Source organism: Mustela nivalis (genome assembly GCF_964662115.1).
Source record: "Mustela nivalis genome assembly, chromosome: 2".
Classification (NCBI taxonomy): Eukaryota; Metazoa; Chordata; class Mammalia; order Carnivora; family Mustelidae; genus Mustela; species Mustela nivalis.
The window spans coordinates 4283244-4299822 of record NC_139021.1 but is presented as its reverse complement, the minus strand read 5'-3'; the positions used below and the strand labels follow the sequence as shown (position 1 = coordinate 4299822).

The window sequence follows — 16579 nt, the reverse complement described above, 5'->3', positions numbered from 1 at the left end:
AAGACAAGCCACAGAGTGGGAGAAAATATTTACAGAAGACACAGAGAGGAACTGTGATTCAAAATATACAAGGAACCCTTGAGACTCAACAAGAAGAAAACAACCTGATTTAAAGAAAGGACCCACGTTCTTAACAGGCTCAGGACCAAGGAAGATACACGGACAGGAAGTCATCACACAGAGAGATGCTCCACGCCGCACGGCATCAGAAAACTGGAAGTTAAAACTGCATCCATGACACACCTACGAGAAGGACCAAAGTCAGTGCACAGACAACACCCGATGCTGGCAAGGACACCGAGCAGCAGGGCTGCTCACTCGCGGCTCGAGGGAACGCAGGACAGAGCGGCCACATGGGAAGACAGTTTGGTGGTTTCTCGAAAACTTAAACATGCTCTTCCCATGTTGCCCAGCAACCATGCTCCTTGGTATTTACCCAAAGGAGCTAGAAACATATGTCTGCACAAAAATCTGCACGTGGATGTGTGCAGCAGCCCCATTCACAATTGCCAAAACCTGGAGGCAATTAAGACATCCTTCCATAGGTGAACAGACCTGGAAACGGTGGTCCACCCAGACAAGGGAACATTACTCAGCACTCAAGAGAAATGAGCTCCTGGGCCATGAAAAGCCATGAAGGGACCCTAAATACTTCTCAGTCCGTGAAAGAAGTCTAATCTGGAAAGGCTGCACACCGTAGGAGCCCAACTCTGTGACGTTCTGGAGAAGCTAAATCGTGGAGACCACAGAGGAACCCGCAGCTGCCAGGGGGCTGGGGTGAGAAGGAAAGAGAGAGAGGCAGAGCACAGAGGACTCTTAGGGCAGGAAAATATATGTGAAAACCTGCAGAACAGCAGCTGATCCAACCGTCTGAGCAGGAACGACAGAACAACCACACGAGGGCATAGCGTGATTCACGCAGACAGAACCGTGCTAGTTTCCTTTGCAACGTGTTCTCTCTTCATACCAAGCCGCCAAAGGGGTTTCAGGTTCAGAAGAGTTACAGAATATGCCCCCCCCCACGATCACATAGCAGGGGTGTGACAAGTCTGGGGCTCAAGCCCAGGCCCCTGTGAGCCTAGAATCGGGGTCTGTTTCACTGGAGCAGGAAGCCCTGGTCTCTGTCTGGAGAACATTCCAGGGGGGAGGAGAGAGCAGGAGCCCAAACCTCCCGCAGTCTGTGGTGCTGCTAACGAGCAAGAACTTCCATCCAGTCCCATGTCGTCCTCATTAGCACATCGCAAGACTTAAGTGGAATCTGCTTGAGCGTCTGCCTTCTGTTCCCGTCATAACCCAGGGTCCTGGGATCAAGTCCCGCATCGGGCTCCCTGCTCAGCGGACAGCCTGCTCCTCCCTCTGCTTGTAGCTGCCCCTGCTTGTGCTCGCTCTCCCTCTCCCTCTCTCTCTCTCTCTTTGACAAATATATAAAATCTTCTTTTTTAAAAAAAAATGGAATCCCCTTAAGCCCGACACCAACTGCCCAAGCTCGGGATTCATCGGACTGAAGGAGGAGGAGACAGAGTGAGGGTTGCGGCCTCCTCCTGTACGCCGCGGGATTCAACAATATCTCCTCTCTGCCTGTTTTGTTTTGTTTGGTTTGGTTTTTCCCTCAGAAGAGGCAGGATGCCCGTCGTGTCTCTCCCAGCTGCTACAGTTTGTGAATGAAACGCAAGCTCTGTCTAGTCTTCAAACGATGTGTGTTCCTTCAACTGGCCCCGGAGGACTTGGACGGCGACCCTCGCCCTGAAGCCGGCGCGCACTGCTTCCCTATCCCGCGCGGTCCGAGGACTCGTCGATTTATCAACTCGGCCACTATGTGCCACGTCCCGGACCGCGTGCCAGGCGCTTTCTAACCACTGGGTAGAGCAACGCCCCCGGCTCCGCGGAGCCTGCTGTCTAGGAAGAGAGCGTGGCCTAGACGCGCCTGAGCACGAATACGGTGTCGGAGAAGAGCGGATGTGAGCACAGCCGGGTGAAGTCACGGGTATCGATCGGGGCAGGACAGGGTGCACACTTCGTAGAAGGACAGTGTCCTGCATGGGGACACTGGATGGAGATCTGAGTAACGGGAAGGGGGCAGCCGTCCAGAAAGAGGGGCATGGCAAGGAGTAAGGTCTCGCTCCGTTTCCGGATTCCTGAAACCAGCAGCTCAGGAAGTGGCCCCGGCCCTCAGACTCCCCCCGACTGGGGGGTCTCATGGTCTGCACGTGCTCACAAGAACCCAGTGAGGCCCCTATTGCACAAATCTGGTCCGTAGGCTGATGGCGGAGTCCTGCAGTAAGCCCTCACAGCCTCCGGACAGAGCTCAGAGCGTCTCATCACGAACCTGCCGGGCTGGCTTGGACCACCCCCCACCCAGTCTCCTGTCACCTGACTGCGTGTCAGCTCGGCTTTCTGTGACCAAGGGGAAGAGGACAGGTGAACGGGCAGCGCAGGATCGGGGAGGGGCCGCGTGCACGCCCATGATTCCATGTGGCACGAGAGAGTGAGGTCCCAGGAGTGACAGAAACACCAAAAAAGGGAGGCAGGCCTGGGTTGCCGGGCTGGTACCCAACCAGAGGAGCTGTTGGCACGAGGAGACTGCAGCTGTAAGCGGCCCCAAAGGTGCTGCAGAGCAGAATTGCAAGGGGCAAGGGAGAGCCCGACCAGAAGAGCTCTTCCAAGCCGGGGGGGCTCCGTTAGAGTCACCCCCTGGGTCCCCGGAGTGCAGTGAAGTATCAGCACCAGAGGCAGCCAGCAGAAAGGCCCCTGCTGCCACCGAAGTAGGTACGGAGGGAGAAAGGGGGAGGGAAAAGGTCAACCACCGCCCACACCATCACCAGGTCCCTTGGGTAACCACGTGGGACGGGGGCAGGGATTGCTCTTTAGGGCTGGAATGGACGGACTAGGCTTGGTAGTCCCTGAAAGTGAACAGAAAGGTATGGGATGTGGCCATGGTGTGTTACGGGACCAGAGAGGGGGCTCTGATCAGACACAGCTGAGAGCAAAGATGGGGAACCTAAGGGGTTTGTTTCCCATATGCCACCGAGCTTCTGCTGCCAAGGACGGCTTCTTGAGCAGTACGGTTAACCACCTCCTGGATCTGACCGACAGGCCTGACCGGTGACTAGGAGAACCATCGCCCACCAGCGATCCCCTCAAGGCTGGTGGCAGTCCGGGTCAGACCTGATTGTAGTACACGTGGACTCCGGTAAGTCACTGAGCTCCAGCCATACAGCAGGTGCACAGCCACACCTGAAAGGCCCCCCAAACAGCCTCGTGTGCTCAGAGTCCCCGTCCTCTTTCACTGTCCAGAAACCCCAGGCCATGATGTTGCTCAGGACCATGTGGTTATCCATGGCAGAGGCTGGATCAACATTCGGGGCCACACTCTCTTGGGGGTTCCCGGATGCCTCCTAAAGGAAATCAGGACATAAGTGGGAAGGACCACCCAGGGCAGACTGTGGGCCCTGGAATGTCAGTGCTTGGAGCTTTCTGCTGTAAATAACGCACAGGGAAACGCTCATTGACTTTGAATCGTTTCCCAAGTTCCAGAAAGATGCTCAGTCTGAAGGGTTTCAGGGCAGTGGGAAGAGAAGGGCCATAGAACTAGGCACCCTGAGACCACTCCTGTCTGTCCCCCTCTGTGCCCCTGCCCCCCCAGGGAAGGTCTCCTGCCTGCCCCCCCCTCTGCTTTAACCCTCTAGACTCCTTTCTTCTGGAAGCAGATTTCACTTCTTGTTTTTGCCAAAAACTCCTCTCCATGCTCCGTTGATGTGGTTCACGGGAGCGAGTACCTTCCGCCTGGCCGGTGGGGTGGCCTGAGACCAGACTAGACCAGTGTAGACCCCACATCCCCCCAGATGCTGGAATAGGACAAGGGTGAAACAGGTAAGCAAGCTGGGCCGTCTCTGGGCCCTCCGCGGGAGTTTCCAGAGAGAGGTATGCTTCTACTCCAGGTGCCAAGTTTAGAGATGCTAAAGGCGACCGTGACACAGGGGAGCCTGATGGAGAATGAGGCCGCATACTGGGGGAGGAGGAGATAGCATCCATCACTTGAGCACCCACCCAGTGCTGCCCGAAGTTCAGAGGCACCAGAGCCGTGCTGCCCAGAGCAAACCCTCCCGGCCTTCCCTTCTTCAGCTCAAGCCCATTTGCACTGTGCTTTCTTCTCTTATAAACCACAGAGCAGGCGTGTGCTTAGCTAAGCCCTCAGGTAGGGCCCCTGCTCTCTGGAGCTCACCCAGGCTCCCGCATGCAGTGTCCCTCACTCTACAAATGTTGTTCTCACTCTTCGTCTTGCCTCTGGTTCCCAACCCAGTTTAGACAGGCTTTCCCAGAAGAGCCCAGTTCAACTCCTCTGCAGGGCGGACTTCCCAGACCCATCCAGATCCCCCACCTGCATCCCTCCGGGGCCAAAAGGGCAGCCCAGGACAGGAGGGCCCCCTCCCTTCAGCCCATGCAAATGCTCTTGAACACTCCACTAGTTCATTCTAACATCTCAGGGATGCCGCACCCCGTCCTTAGGTCTTTTGCACCTTTGGTGCTGCATTCGTCCCAATATTTTCTTCTTTTGCTTCTTTCTCCACCACCCCCCCCCCAAATACACTGTGTCGGGGCATTTCACAAGAGACTGTCTCAGATTACGGGTCCTAAGGACACAGAAAGATATTTCTGTTTAACTTATTTTGAGCAGCGTCTGGTCTGATGAAGCAATGGGTATAAATAGTGCTCTAGCCCCCACACTGATTAGGAAGGCTCCCCCTTTCCTAGGGCAGAAGGATGAAGTCCTGGGCCCTGCAGAGGGGTTGGGTGCTTGTTGCAACAAGAGCGAGTGAGGCAGGCGTTAGCCATCTTCAGATGCGGAAGCTGAGGGACAGGGCGGTTGCCAAGGGGGATCGGGTGCTTGACTCCCCTTTCCCAGGGGAGCGTGGGCCTCCCTCCCCATGGGCTCCAGCAAGTGGGTTTACAGTGTCCCCACCTTCAGAGACCCTGGAGTCTCTGATCCCCACTCTGTTGGAGGCCGTGTGCTCCACATAAGCTCTGAGGACGGTTTCCCTTCTGAGAAGGAGATTCCTACCCCTGGACCAAATTAGAAATTCCTATGTCATACTCTGGGTTTTCGAAGGGCTTCTCACCATCAGCACAGAGTTTATCGGACGAGACAGGTCTGTTCCTGTCAATTCCCGCCTTAAAGTTTTCTCTTTGTGGCCCTTCTCAGTCGGACCCCAATCTCCTTTTCCAGGTTTATGGCCCCCACATCAGACCTCATGAATCTTATTCTCCAAACTCAAAGACTTCTTCTTCCTCCAACACCCCTGTATCTTCATCATCATCATCTTCTTCTTCTTCTCCTTCTCCTCCTTCTTCTTCTTCCTCCTCCTCCTCCTCCTCCTCCTCCTCCTCCTCCTCCTCCTCCTCCTCCTCCTCCTCCTCCTCCTCCTCCTCCTCCTCCTCCTCCTCTTCTTCTTCTTCTTCTTCTTCTTCTTCTTCTTCTTTTTTAATTTATTTAACAGAGAGAGAGAGAGATCACAAGCAGGCAGAGAAACAGGCCGGGGGCGGGGTAGGGGTGGTGGAAAGCAGGCTTCTTGCTGAGCAGAGAGTCCCATGTGGGGCTCCATCCCAGAACCCTGGGATCATGACCTGAGCCTAAGGCAGAGGCTTAACCCACTGAGCCACCCAGGCGCCCCTCCCCAGTATTTTCTTTTCCTGAATCTCTGACATTGTCTCTGTGATGTTTTCTTTTCCTTGCCAGGCAGACTCCTACTGAGGCTTCAAAACCCAGCCCATGTGCTTTCTCCTCCAGGAAGACTTCCCTGATTTCCCAGGCAAGAAGTGTGTCACTATCTTCTTTAGGCTCCCACAGACCCTTAAGTTTTAGCACCCCACAAGTGGTATTAAATTGACCTACTTAGGGGTGCCTGGCTAGCTCAGTCAGTAGAACATGGGATTCTTGATCTCGGGGTTGTGAGTTTGAGCCCCACGTTGGGAACAGACATTACTTAAAAGTAAAAAAAAATCTTTAAAAAAAATAAAATAAAACTGACCTACTTATTGGCCTATCTTTTCCACTGAGCTCCTTTAGACCTAGGGACTGTGTCTCTGGTCTCTCTTCCTCTGTGCCTAGATGGTGACGGGCACACAGCAGGCCCCCCCACAGAATGTCACGGAAACAAATGAATCAGTGGGTTGAGTGTCTGAACTATATTTAACTGTGTATTTCACTTAGATAATAATAGGAAGATCTTATATTTTCTAAAAAATTAATTTAAAAAAAAAAGTAACCTTGAACTTGCTACTCCCTGCAAAAGAGTAAACTTGTAGATTCGCACAGGACTTACAGTCTTGCCCTATTCATTAAGAGTGTTTCTGTTCTTCCGAGGTACGGCCTCAGACCCCACCACGTCCCTGTCGTTGTGCAACCACAAGTGTGTGAAGGTGGTCAGGCATACATGGGGACGCACCAGGCTCACGGGCTCTGCAGGATCAACTTTCTTCCCGATAGAGGGCTCTGAGCTGTCACAGGGTGGGGTCCTCCAGCTCTGTTCCTAAAGGAGCCCATGGCTTTGGCATCACAGTGCCAAGACCCCAGAACCAAGCCGAGGAGAAGCCCCAGAATGTCTCCCCATCAAGGGGATCTGTGGGAGGAGCTCCATTCATTTCCACCGCACCGTGCAGTACCCGGCAAAGCCGAGCTTTGTCAACGCAGCCTGGGCATTCCCTGGTGGGGGTTGCAACAAGAGGGACAGGAGAAAAGCCTCTAGAAAAGTTTTGTTTGAGCAAAAGACCATCACAAAGCCACCCTCTTTCCTTTTCACCTGAAAACCCATCCAGACATGGCTGACGGAAACGTGGCCGTGTGGATGAACGCGCCCACTCACTCATTCCTCGCCCCGCTCGTGTGTTTGCCTCCTCATTCACCCCCCCCAACCCACCCACACAAATGCTCACTCATGCCACAAACACTGTAGCCCCACCTACCCCAAGGCCATGCCAGAGTCCCCAAGATAGAGATAAACAAGGCAGAGTGTCGCCTCTGGGACCCTCCCCTGCAGGGGGATGGCCCAAAGGAGAAACAAGCCATTTAAAACGATGTGGCGAATTCTCTTCCTCCTAGAATCAGCTGAGGTGTTCCGGCTCTCAGAAGCCCTCCGTGAAAGCCCAGCCCTGACAAGTCACACTCTGATACAGAAGGGATGAGAAGAAGGGAAGGAAGCAGCGGGGAGCAGCGGGGAGCAGCGGGGAGCAGCAGGGAGCAGGGACATCTGCATTTATCTTGTCTGTAGACGGGTCTCTAAATTTCTCCAGGTCTCCCCTCCTACATAAGGTGATGACTACATAGCTCCAGGACTGTTGCAGAAGTCGGGGGGGGGGGGTGTGCACAGAAACACTCAGTGCCCACATCTACACTGTGGGAGTCCTTGGTGCCTGCTAAGTGGTTGACTGCGGGGTGAAGTGTTCCTCTGTCGTCCCCAGCACAGAGTGCCTGAACCCTCACCCTTAGCGCACCGAACATTCTGGCATCAGGGCTGTGTTGCATCCATCCTTCAGTCCCTAAGCACCCCTACATTCAGAGCGTGATAAATGGTAACAGGATGGACCCCTGTGGGAAAAGCTATTTTTTTAAAAAAGGATTTTATTTATTTGAGAGAGAGAGAGAAAATAGGAGCAGGGGGAGAAGCAGGAGGAGCCTGATGCGGGGCTCAGTCCCAGGACCCCAAGATCACCACCTGAGCCAAAGTCAGATGCTTAACCGACGGAGCCACCCAGGCCCTCCAGGAAGAGCTGGTGTTAAATGACTAATCAGGGGCGCCTGGGTGGCTCAGTGGGTTGGGCCGCTGCCTTAGGCTCAGGTCATGATCTCAGGGTCCTGGGATTGAGTCCCACATCGGGCTCTGTGCTCAGCAGGGAGCCTGCTTCCTCCTCTCTCTCTCTCTCTGCCTACTTGTGATCTCTCTCTGTCGAATAAATAAAATCTTTAAAAAAAAAATGACTAACCAAAGAGGCAAGGGGCTATAGATATTTATATTTACATATATCCACACAGCTACTAAATCACTTTGTAAGGGGATGATCTAGTGAGTTCAGAAACTTTCTTTTCTAGTCTAAGAACAAGCTAGTGTGGCTAAAGGGAAGTCCTGGGGCCCAATGACCTTGTATAGGTAGAAAATTGACCCATGAGCACCTAAGGATGTCAGACCTGCTCATCCCCAGAGATCCCTGACCCCTAGGCTGACACTCGGTGCTATCAGAGCTCCCTCCCTGGGCTCCTGCACAGAGAAGTTCTATTTTAAAAAAAAAAAAAAAAAAAAAAAAGGTATTTATTTGAGAGAGAGAAAGAAAACAGGAGGAGCTATAGTGAGAGAGGGAGAAACAGGTTTCCCGCTGAGCAAGGAGTCTGACTTGGAGATTGATCCCAGGACCCTGGGATCATTACCCAAACCCAAGGCAGATGCTCAATGGACTAAGCCACCCAGGTGCCCCTGCCGGGAGATGTTCTAAATGGTGCTGGAAACCATGTAGTTCGCAAACAGGAGGGCCAAATTCAGACCTGAGCCAGACCTACTGTTGCTAGTGTAAGCCCAGTCCCCGGGCTCAGTGTGGGCCTCAACAATGGGCAGGTCCCTGGGCTGCCTGGCCATCAAACAGAGCCCCTCCTGAGCGGCTGATGTTGAGCACACCAGTGGGAGGGACACCATGCCAGGTGGCGTAAATATGCCTATGACTTCTCCAATATTGATATTGCACTCACTGACTTAACTGTGATTTAAACTAAATTGCAGGGGCACCTGGGTGGCTCAGTGGGTTAAAGCCTCTGCCTTTGGCTCAGGTCATGATCCCAGGGTCCTCAGATCGAGCCCTGCATCGGGCTCTTTGCTCAGTGGTGAGGCTGCTTCCCCCTCTCTCTCTGACTGCCTCTCTGCCTGCTTGTGATCTCTCCCTCTGTCAAATAAATAAATAAAATCTAAAAATAAAATAAATTGTAATTTCTTAATTCACTACCTACTTTGTGCCAGGCACTTAATTAACACCATTCTGAAATTACATTGTTCCATAAAATCAGTTGTGTTCCCACTGTGTCCAGCATTGTGTAGACACGGGCAGTTCATAGATAAAGAATGTGAAACCCGTCATCTAAAGGAATTCATTGCCTAGTGGCAGAAACTGACAAGCCCATCGTGGGTTACAGGAGCAGAGGACGTGGAGCTGCCGGCAGCATGGGGTGCTGGGGTCGAAGAACCCAAGATGCTCAGAAAGCCCAAGCGACTTGCCCACAGCAGCTCCAGAGCAAGGAAGAAGGTTAGGTTGCCATTAGGCGTTTCTCCTGAGGCCTGGAAACCATCCACCCAGGGCCTCATTCTGACCATGAGTTTTGCTGAAAGTGAAGGGGGACCACTGCACCACCGCCCAGTGCACTCCCAGCAAACATCAGACCAAGCAGAACAGAATACAGTTCAACCTTTCAATTATTAATGGAGTCCAGTCCTAGGAGCCAGACATTGTGCTACATAAACTTGTTTTAGAGCTCATTATTATTGTTCCCAAACTGTTCAAACACTGGATTTTGATTGATGTGTGTGGTTTGGATATAATGTTGCAAAAGGCTATTTGCCACAATGTTACTATTGGTTAAGGGGAGGGTGGTAAGGGGTGAATGCAGGGGTTCTCTAACCCTGCCTCACTTACAACAATACACTTTTATAATTTAAGCTATTTTGATGAGAAATATTTTTTTTTAACAAGTAAAAGCCACTTCCAAATGGTGTATTTGCCTCTTTGTATCAATTCCATACATTTACCTTATATACTCAGTCCAGAAATTTGGGTAAGGGCATGAGCTTTCCACTAACATATGGGTTTGGATCCCAATTCTGCTGCAGCTGACCCATCGCGGGACTGTCCAAAGCCTTGGTTTGTCTGTCCGCACAGCAGGGAAGAGCAGAGCTAAATTTGCAGCAATAAACAATGTAAGAAAGCCAAACACCCAGTCTGGCACCCGTTGGCCCTCAATCTCAGATAGGCTCAGGGTCACATTATTTTACTTTTTACAGGGCTCAAAAAATGTCCTCAGAAATGGGATTTAAATTATGCTAAATAGCTCCAAAAACATGAAATAAGGACTGGCCAGTGGAAGCAGTAAAGACAGCTCCCATTTCAATAAAAGAAAGACTTTTTCACCAGATATTCAACAAGGCATCGGAGGCTGCTCCGGTAAGTGACGACTCCTCTGCCCCTGAGGTGGACCAGGAGAAGGTGACCAAGTACCTTAGAGATGAGACACTGGAGGCAGTCATCAGATAAGGAGATTGGGCGATGTGGCTGGGATGCTTCTAGAACATTCTTCAGGAAGCCCTTAGAAGGAGGGATTTACCAGGTATCTGGCAAAGCCATACACAGACACTCTGAATCCACAATCACAAACAAGTTTGCCATTGTTTTATTTTTAAATGACACATTCTTTTATTGTTTAGGTCAGTTTGCTTTTTCTTGTCTTTATGGACTCAGGAGCATACTGTCCCCAACAGCTTGGCTGCCAGGCATTCAAGGCCAGCGCCAATGTTCTCCGATCAGTCGCAATTACAGCAGAGGCTCTCCCTCGAGTTAGTTCCAACCAAAAGATGGTGTCAATTCCTCTTCTCCACAATATTTTATAATGAACCAAAGTTTAAATAAAAATTAAAATGATACTCTCATCTCTACCAGAACACAGCCAGAGTTAACTAGAAGGAGCCAGCTTCCAGGAACCGGGAGTATACTGTCTTCGGCACCTGGCCTCAGTCTCGGGCGGTGGGAGGGAGCTCAGCCCTCAGCTCACTGCGTCACAGAAGGATTCTGGCATCTTTGCAGCCCCAACGCTGGCAGGTCCAACCTCCACATCTTCCCTGGGTATCCATCAAGACTTCCCATATTTTGTACCATGATACTACCTGGCATTCAGCCTCTCATGAATGCTCAGTTCTGAGACCTCCTGAAAACTTGAACATGCCCACCTCCTTTGACCCAGAAACCCTATTCCTTGGGAATAATCAGAGAATGTCACGGCAACACGTGGGAAATTGCATGCACGGAGAGGCTCACTGCCCTACCACGTGGGACTGTTAAGCTCACCCACTTGAAGGGATTTTAAGAAGCAATATAAAATGGTGCCAACCCTGACCAACATCCACATATGCACACACACACATATGTGTGCAAGCCCACACGTGCCCGATGCTAAGTCCTGGCCAGGAAGACAGAGGGCCACTTCCTCTGTGTCCCGGCACCTCACGAGACCTGAGTTTGAGACCTGCCTCTCTCTGGATAGGAAGCAGGCAAGTCCCTCATGTCTTCCTGGACTCTGTTTCCTTATCTGTACAATGGGTAATTACACTTTTCCTCTTCTATCTATCTTGGTCTTCCTCAATTTTGCAGTTACGTTTGTCATGCCTCCTAACACGCATCCAATTCTTTTTTTTTATTATTATTATGTTCAGTTATCCAACATATAGTACATCATTAGTTTTTGATGTCATGCTCAATGATTCATTAGTTACGTATAACGCCCAGTGCTCATCACAACAGGTATTCTGTTCTTGAGTAGTGGATTGGCTAACGACTTCGGGGACCTTTCCCACCTAAAAATGACTGTAGGCTCTTCTCATTTTCTATTTTCTGGTTCTCCTTGCAGGTCTGCATCCCAAACAATGTTCCATTCTGAGGACAAGTCCTCCCAGCCTGAGGAAAAGGGCCTTTGTTGAAATAACAATGGACTTTGATCCCCCAGAAGTGGCTTTGAATCCTGACTCCGCATCCCCTCTCTCCCTGTCCTCAGGTAAGTGGTTCAAAGCCTGGTCTTCCATTTCTTTGCTGATAGATCCTCGATAAGAATGCCACCTAGAGCACCCATGTCCTGACTCCTAGTGACCGCACACACAGCCTGTGCTAGCCTTCAGCAGCAGAAGCAGCACTGAAGGAAGAGAGGAGGCAGGAGGGGACCAGCCAAATTTTGAGGCTGGAGAGGAAGCCCTGAGTATCTCAAGCCGTATCTCAAGCTGGGAAAAAGACTTTAAATGTCCACCAGGCCCAAGCATTCAAAGTTCAGCTCAGCCCTCTGCCAGCTATTTGGAATGGCCATCCAAGCTTGGTTGAAATACCTCCAGTATCGGGGGACCTTCTCCCCCAACCATGAGTGGATCCCTTTGGTCCCTGCACAGCTCTCCCTCCTGCACTAGAATCAAGAGTCCAACAACACTTCCCTCACTAGGACCTCAGACATCCACTTTGGGAAGGAAGAGAGCAGGTCAGCTGCATCTGCTCCATGACATTCCTGCAGGCCACCGCGGCCACACAGCTACTGTCCTCCACACCCGATGACCTTTCTTGGGGTGGCAATTATCTTGCCATTTCAGTCACGGCTTCTGCTCCCAGGAATCCTGCTTTCTCTCTACTTATCTGCACCCCTCTAGAATGGAATCAGAGGGGGACAGATAAGCCGGCACTTCGAGTGTGAGCTAGCAAACTCCGGGGTCCAAGGAGACCCTTGATGGTCACACAGACAACCGCGGACCAGCGCAGAGGACACACCCCTCACTGAAGTGGGTGGCCGTGCAGATCTCATGCAAGGAAGAAGCTGTCCCGTCTTCTCATTTTTCAAGAGAAACCAAAGTTTACAGTTTGTACAAAAAGTCTGCTGAACAGCTTATGGCAAGTAATGAAATCAGTTTTAAAACAACCTGTGAGGCGCCTGGGTGGCTCCATTAAGCGTCTGCCTTCGGCTCAGGTTATGATCTCAGGGTCCTGGGATTAAGTCCAGCAGCCGGGGAGCCTGATTCTCCCTTTCCCTCTGTCTACCGCTCTGCCTACTTGTGCTCTCTCTCAGCCAGATAAGTGAATAAAATCTTTAAGAAAAGATGAAATAAATAAAAAAATAGCACAACCCGGAAACATTAAAACTGGCTGAATAAGTCCGTGATTTGCTTATTGAGCCATTCTGAGATGCAGAGAAGCTTTTTCAAACACTGGGTGAAATTTGGAAGCACCAGGAAAACCACTTACAAAACCCTGTTCTGATTATTTTAAAAGCCCCCTGGAAAGAAACCCTTCCTAGTGTCCAGTCTCTTGCCTGCTATGAGAGCCCCAACAACCACAGAGTGACAATTTCCCAAAGTCATAGTCGGCCCCTCAGCAGCAGAGGGACAACGAAATCTAGGATGGGGTGCAGGTGCCACCTCTCTGGGGAGTTAAGGAGCACGGGCTTCTGAGACATGGTGTGTGCCTTCCAGAAGCCTGCCTCCGATCCCTTTCCATCACCTCCACTTGGCCGATGAGGACACTGGGGATCACTGGACAGTCTGTGAGCTCGGGCAGCCCCATAGAGCGGCAGGGTTAAGAGATCCTGTCCTTCACTGAGCAGCCCACCCGCTCTTAGAGGCCTTGGGCCACACCGAAGCCCTGGAATTTAGAACTTTCCTGAAACAGAGCAATTAATAAATAAACTAGAAGGGGTCCCAGGGTTCCTCCCAAAGCCAGGGCGTCCTCACGGGCTGTCTGGGATTTTGCTGGCACTGTCAGTGAGAGCGACTGGGGGCTGGAATGGCCTGTGCAAGGACAGAGGGGACAGAGGCGCTTGTGCAGAAAGCTCTGGGGTATGACCCAGTCGCGGGAGGAAGTTCCGTGGAGAGGGACGCGGCCCGGCGCTCCAGGACCGGCCCACAGGGGGCCCTTCTTCAGGAGATGCCCGGTAAGCCTGGCCGCTGGCATCTCGGAGTCTCCATGGGAGTGGGGAGAAGTGGGGACGCATGGTCTGATAACACCACTAATCAACTTAAACTTCATCACCTGCGACCAGAACCTCTGGCCTGCTACATTGGAGGACGGGCAGAAAAGGGGGCAAAAACAACCCCCCTCCTGGCCCTGGGGTTTGCTACCATTGAGAGAGGAGTAATAAACTGCTCAGAAGGAAAGAGATCTAAATTTAGGCTGAAAAGTCAAAGTTCCTTGAAAACAATGCAAAACTGAAGGTACGCTGTTCTCTCTCTCCTCCGCTGTTTCTCTTTTTCTTTCCTTTTCCCCCTCCTTTCTGGCTTTTACTCCAAATTTCTTACTGGAAGGTTGAAAGAGGCTGGGAGATCTCAACAACTTTGAGAAGTAGCAACTTGGAAAGACGCCCCTGTCTCTGACACACCCCAGTCATTCCTGGGCTCCTGCCTTCCCAGCGGCTCACCTAAAATCAGACAGGCAGCTCCTTACCGACTGCTTCTTTTCACTCTGAAGTTCCCAAAGCAGAGACCTGTCAGCTCAGGACGGAGGTCCCTCCGCAGTTCAAGCCCCAGAAGGACACCGCTCAGTCTGGAGCGGCCCAGGCACTCAGGCCTCCCCCATCCTCACCCAGGGCAGACGGGCCCAAGCCTGAAGCCCCGACACCACCACAGCCTCCAAAGAAGAGACCCCGGCCTTACCTGGCAAGGGAGAAGCTCGAAGGGGTAGCAGCTCCAGCTGCAGTCCAGGGCGGGGACCCCGCAGAAGCAGTGTCAGGAGAAGCAGCCAGCCCCAGGCAGCCCCCTCCTGCGGGGAGGGGTTCACCGGCCAGCAAATGCGCTCACCTTCCCCCCCCCCGCCCCCAATTTTTTTTTTTTTTTGCAATTTCAATCTCCAAACAAAACTTGGAATAAGCTTCCCCCAGGCCAGGGGTCCCGAGAAAGAGCTAGTTTTAAAACCAGTAACTACAGAAATACCGTAGAAAGGTAAGTCTCCCAACTTGGAAAATAAAACAGAAAGTGCTGGAGAAACACAAACATAAGGAAAGGGGAGACAGGTCCTCCGGGAGAGCAGCAGTGGCGCAGGCAGCCCAGCTGCTGCTCAGGAACAAAGCTGCTCGGTCCCCCCAGGGGCAAAGTGGCCCGGGCAGCGGGAGCCCCCAGCTCGGAGCCAGGAGGGCGGAGCCGGCGGTGGGCGGGCCCGCAAGGAGGGCGGGCGGGAGGGGCAGTGGCGCCGGGAGGGCCGAGGTCTGTGCCCCGGGGGGCGGGAGCCAAGCGGGCTGGAGGGTGCGCCCCTGCGGGAAGAGGCAGGGGCAGCTTGGCTTCCAGGCAGTGGAGAGGCCGCCCTAGGAAGCCCGGGACAGGGGCTGACACTCCCTGTCCAGTTATAGACCGCACCGGATATTTTGGTCCCTTTTACAGCTCGCTCTGAAATAGCCCCCCTCCCCGCCCCCCGCGGGCAGCAGCTGCAGGCCAGTTTGGAAAGCTCAGAGGGGTTAGGGGATGGGAATGACTTTGCCATTTGTCCTGCAAGGAGGGACCGGACACGTCCCAGCACCTAGCTGCCTCTTTCTACAGGTGGCCCCCTTTGCGGCTCTCCCTCCGTCCCGGGGGAGGGGTGGATCCAGGCCCTTATTAGTAGGTGAGGACCTGGAAGGCCTGGAGAGCTGCTGTCCCCTGCCGGGGTCTCTCAGAAGAGGGGGGCCGGGAGCCAGGTAGGTCTAAGGAGAAGTGAGCAAAGATTTCAAACTAGAGTCAGCATTACTAAGAGTCCTGCCTAAGAGTCAGAAGGATATTGAGGCAGGACCCACGCACCTCCCCTGTATCAATTCCTGAAACACCATGAACTCCGGGCTTGGGTCAGTTGCCCGTCCAGCACCTTCCCGGAGGCATCCTTCTAGGCTGGGCCAGAAGAGAGATAATAGAACACCTGTTGTTTCATAGCCAATCCCGCATCCCATAGTTGGACTCTGTTTTTGCAGGATTTGCCTTTCTGAGCTCGTGCTCCTCCTGGGAGCACACGCTCAGTTTCAGTAGACTGGGTCTCTGGGGTGGAAAACAAACAGTTTTGTTTTACCGCCTCTTCTTCTTAAGCCACAGAACACTCCTGCCTCCTTTTCTGGGGCTTCCCAACCCCCAGCAGCAGAGAAGCAACAAGTGTTGGCCCAGGGGGCTCCTCTACGTTTTCTCTCTGGCCTCCGTTCCTAAAAACAGCACAGGCAGGGGTATTTGGAACTAGACGAGAGCATGTCTTCATCCGGATGACCTCCTCCCTGCCCTCACCCCCACTTCCAAACAGGCTTCTGAACTCTGGGACGTCTCTGGCTGCCTACTTGGTAGCTTTTCATAGACAGCAGAGGGCAAATTTGTGAACACCCAGGGAATCGCTGGCAACCCAGCGGCTTCCTTCTTCTCCTGCGGTCTTTCCCAGCTCTCCCGTGACCATCCACGCCACACCTGGTTCCTGAGCGCCCCTTGGCACCCCTTGGTGCAGTGTCAGGTGTCTTCCAAAGGAAGCCAAGGAGGCGTGCGGGTGAAAACAGATGCCCCTGTGGGATGCTGAGGGGCTGAGGCAGGGGCCCTGCTTATCAGAATCAAGGTAGGGTAGGGAGCGCTGCACTCGCTTCTCAGCTGTTAGATGCCCTGTGTGTGCCAGGACCATCCAGGTGGGGAGGGGGATTTGTTACCGGAGTGGGGTTCTGCGGCCCCACCATGGTAGAAACCAGGCCAAACCCAGAAGTCAAAGGCGCAGGCCAAGTTTTCCTGGGCCCACAACTGGAGTAGAAGCGGGGAGACACAGAACCAAGGGGTAGTGCTCTGGGAGACCTACCCATACAGACTAGGGACCTGCACTTAATGAAGTC

The 16579-nt window shown here is 52.7% G+C and overlaps 1 protein-coding gene across 1 annotated transcript in view; it reads right to left on the bottom strand.

Annotated features, from left to right (window-relative positions):
- The window catches only part of COL22A1 (collagen type XXII alpha 1 chain), a 236072-nt gene extending 221211 nt beyond the window's left edge, over positions 1-14861 (bottom strand). Inside the window, exon 1 of the mRNA XM_082720691.1 lies at positions 14418-14861. The gene's annotated coding sequence lies outside the window, so the exon portion shown is untranslated. The remainder of the gene's footprint in view (positions 1-14417) is intronic.
- Between the last annotated feature and the right edge of the window lie 1718 nt (positions 14862-16579).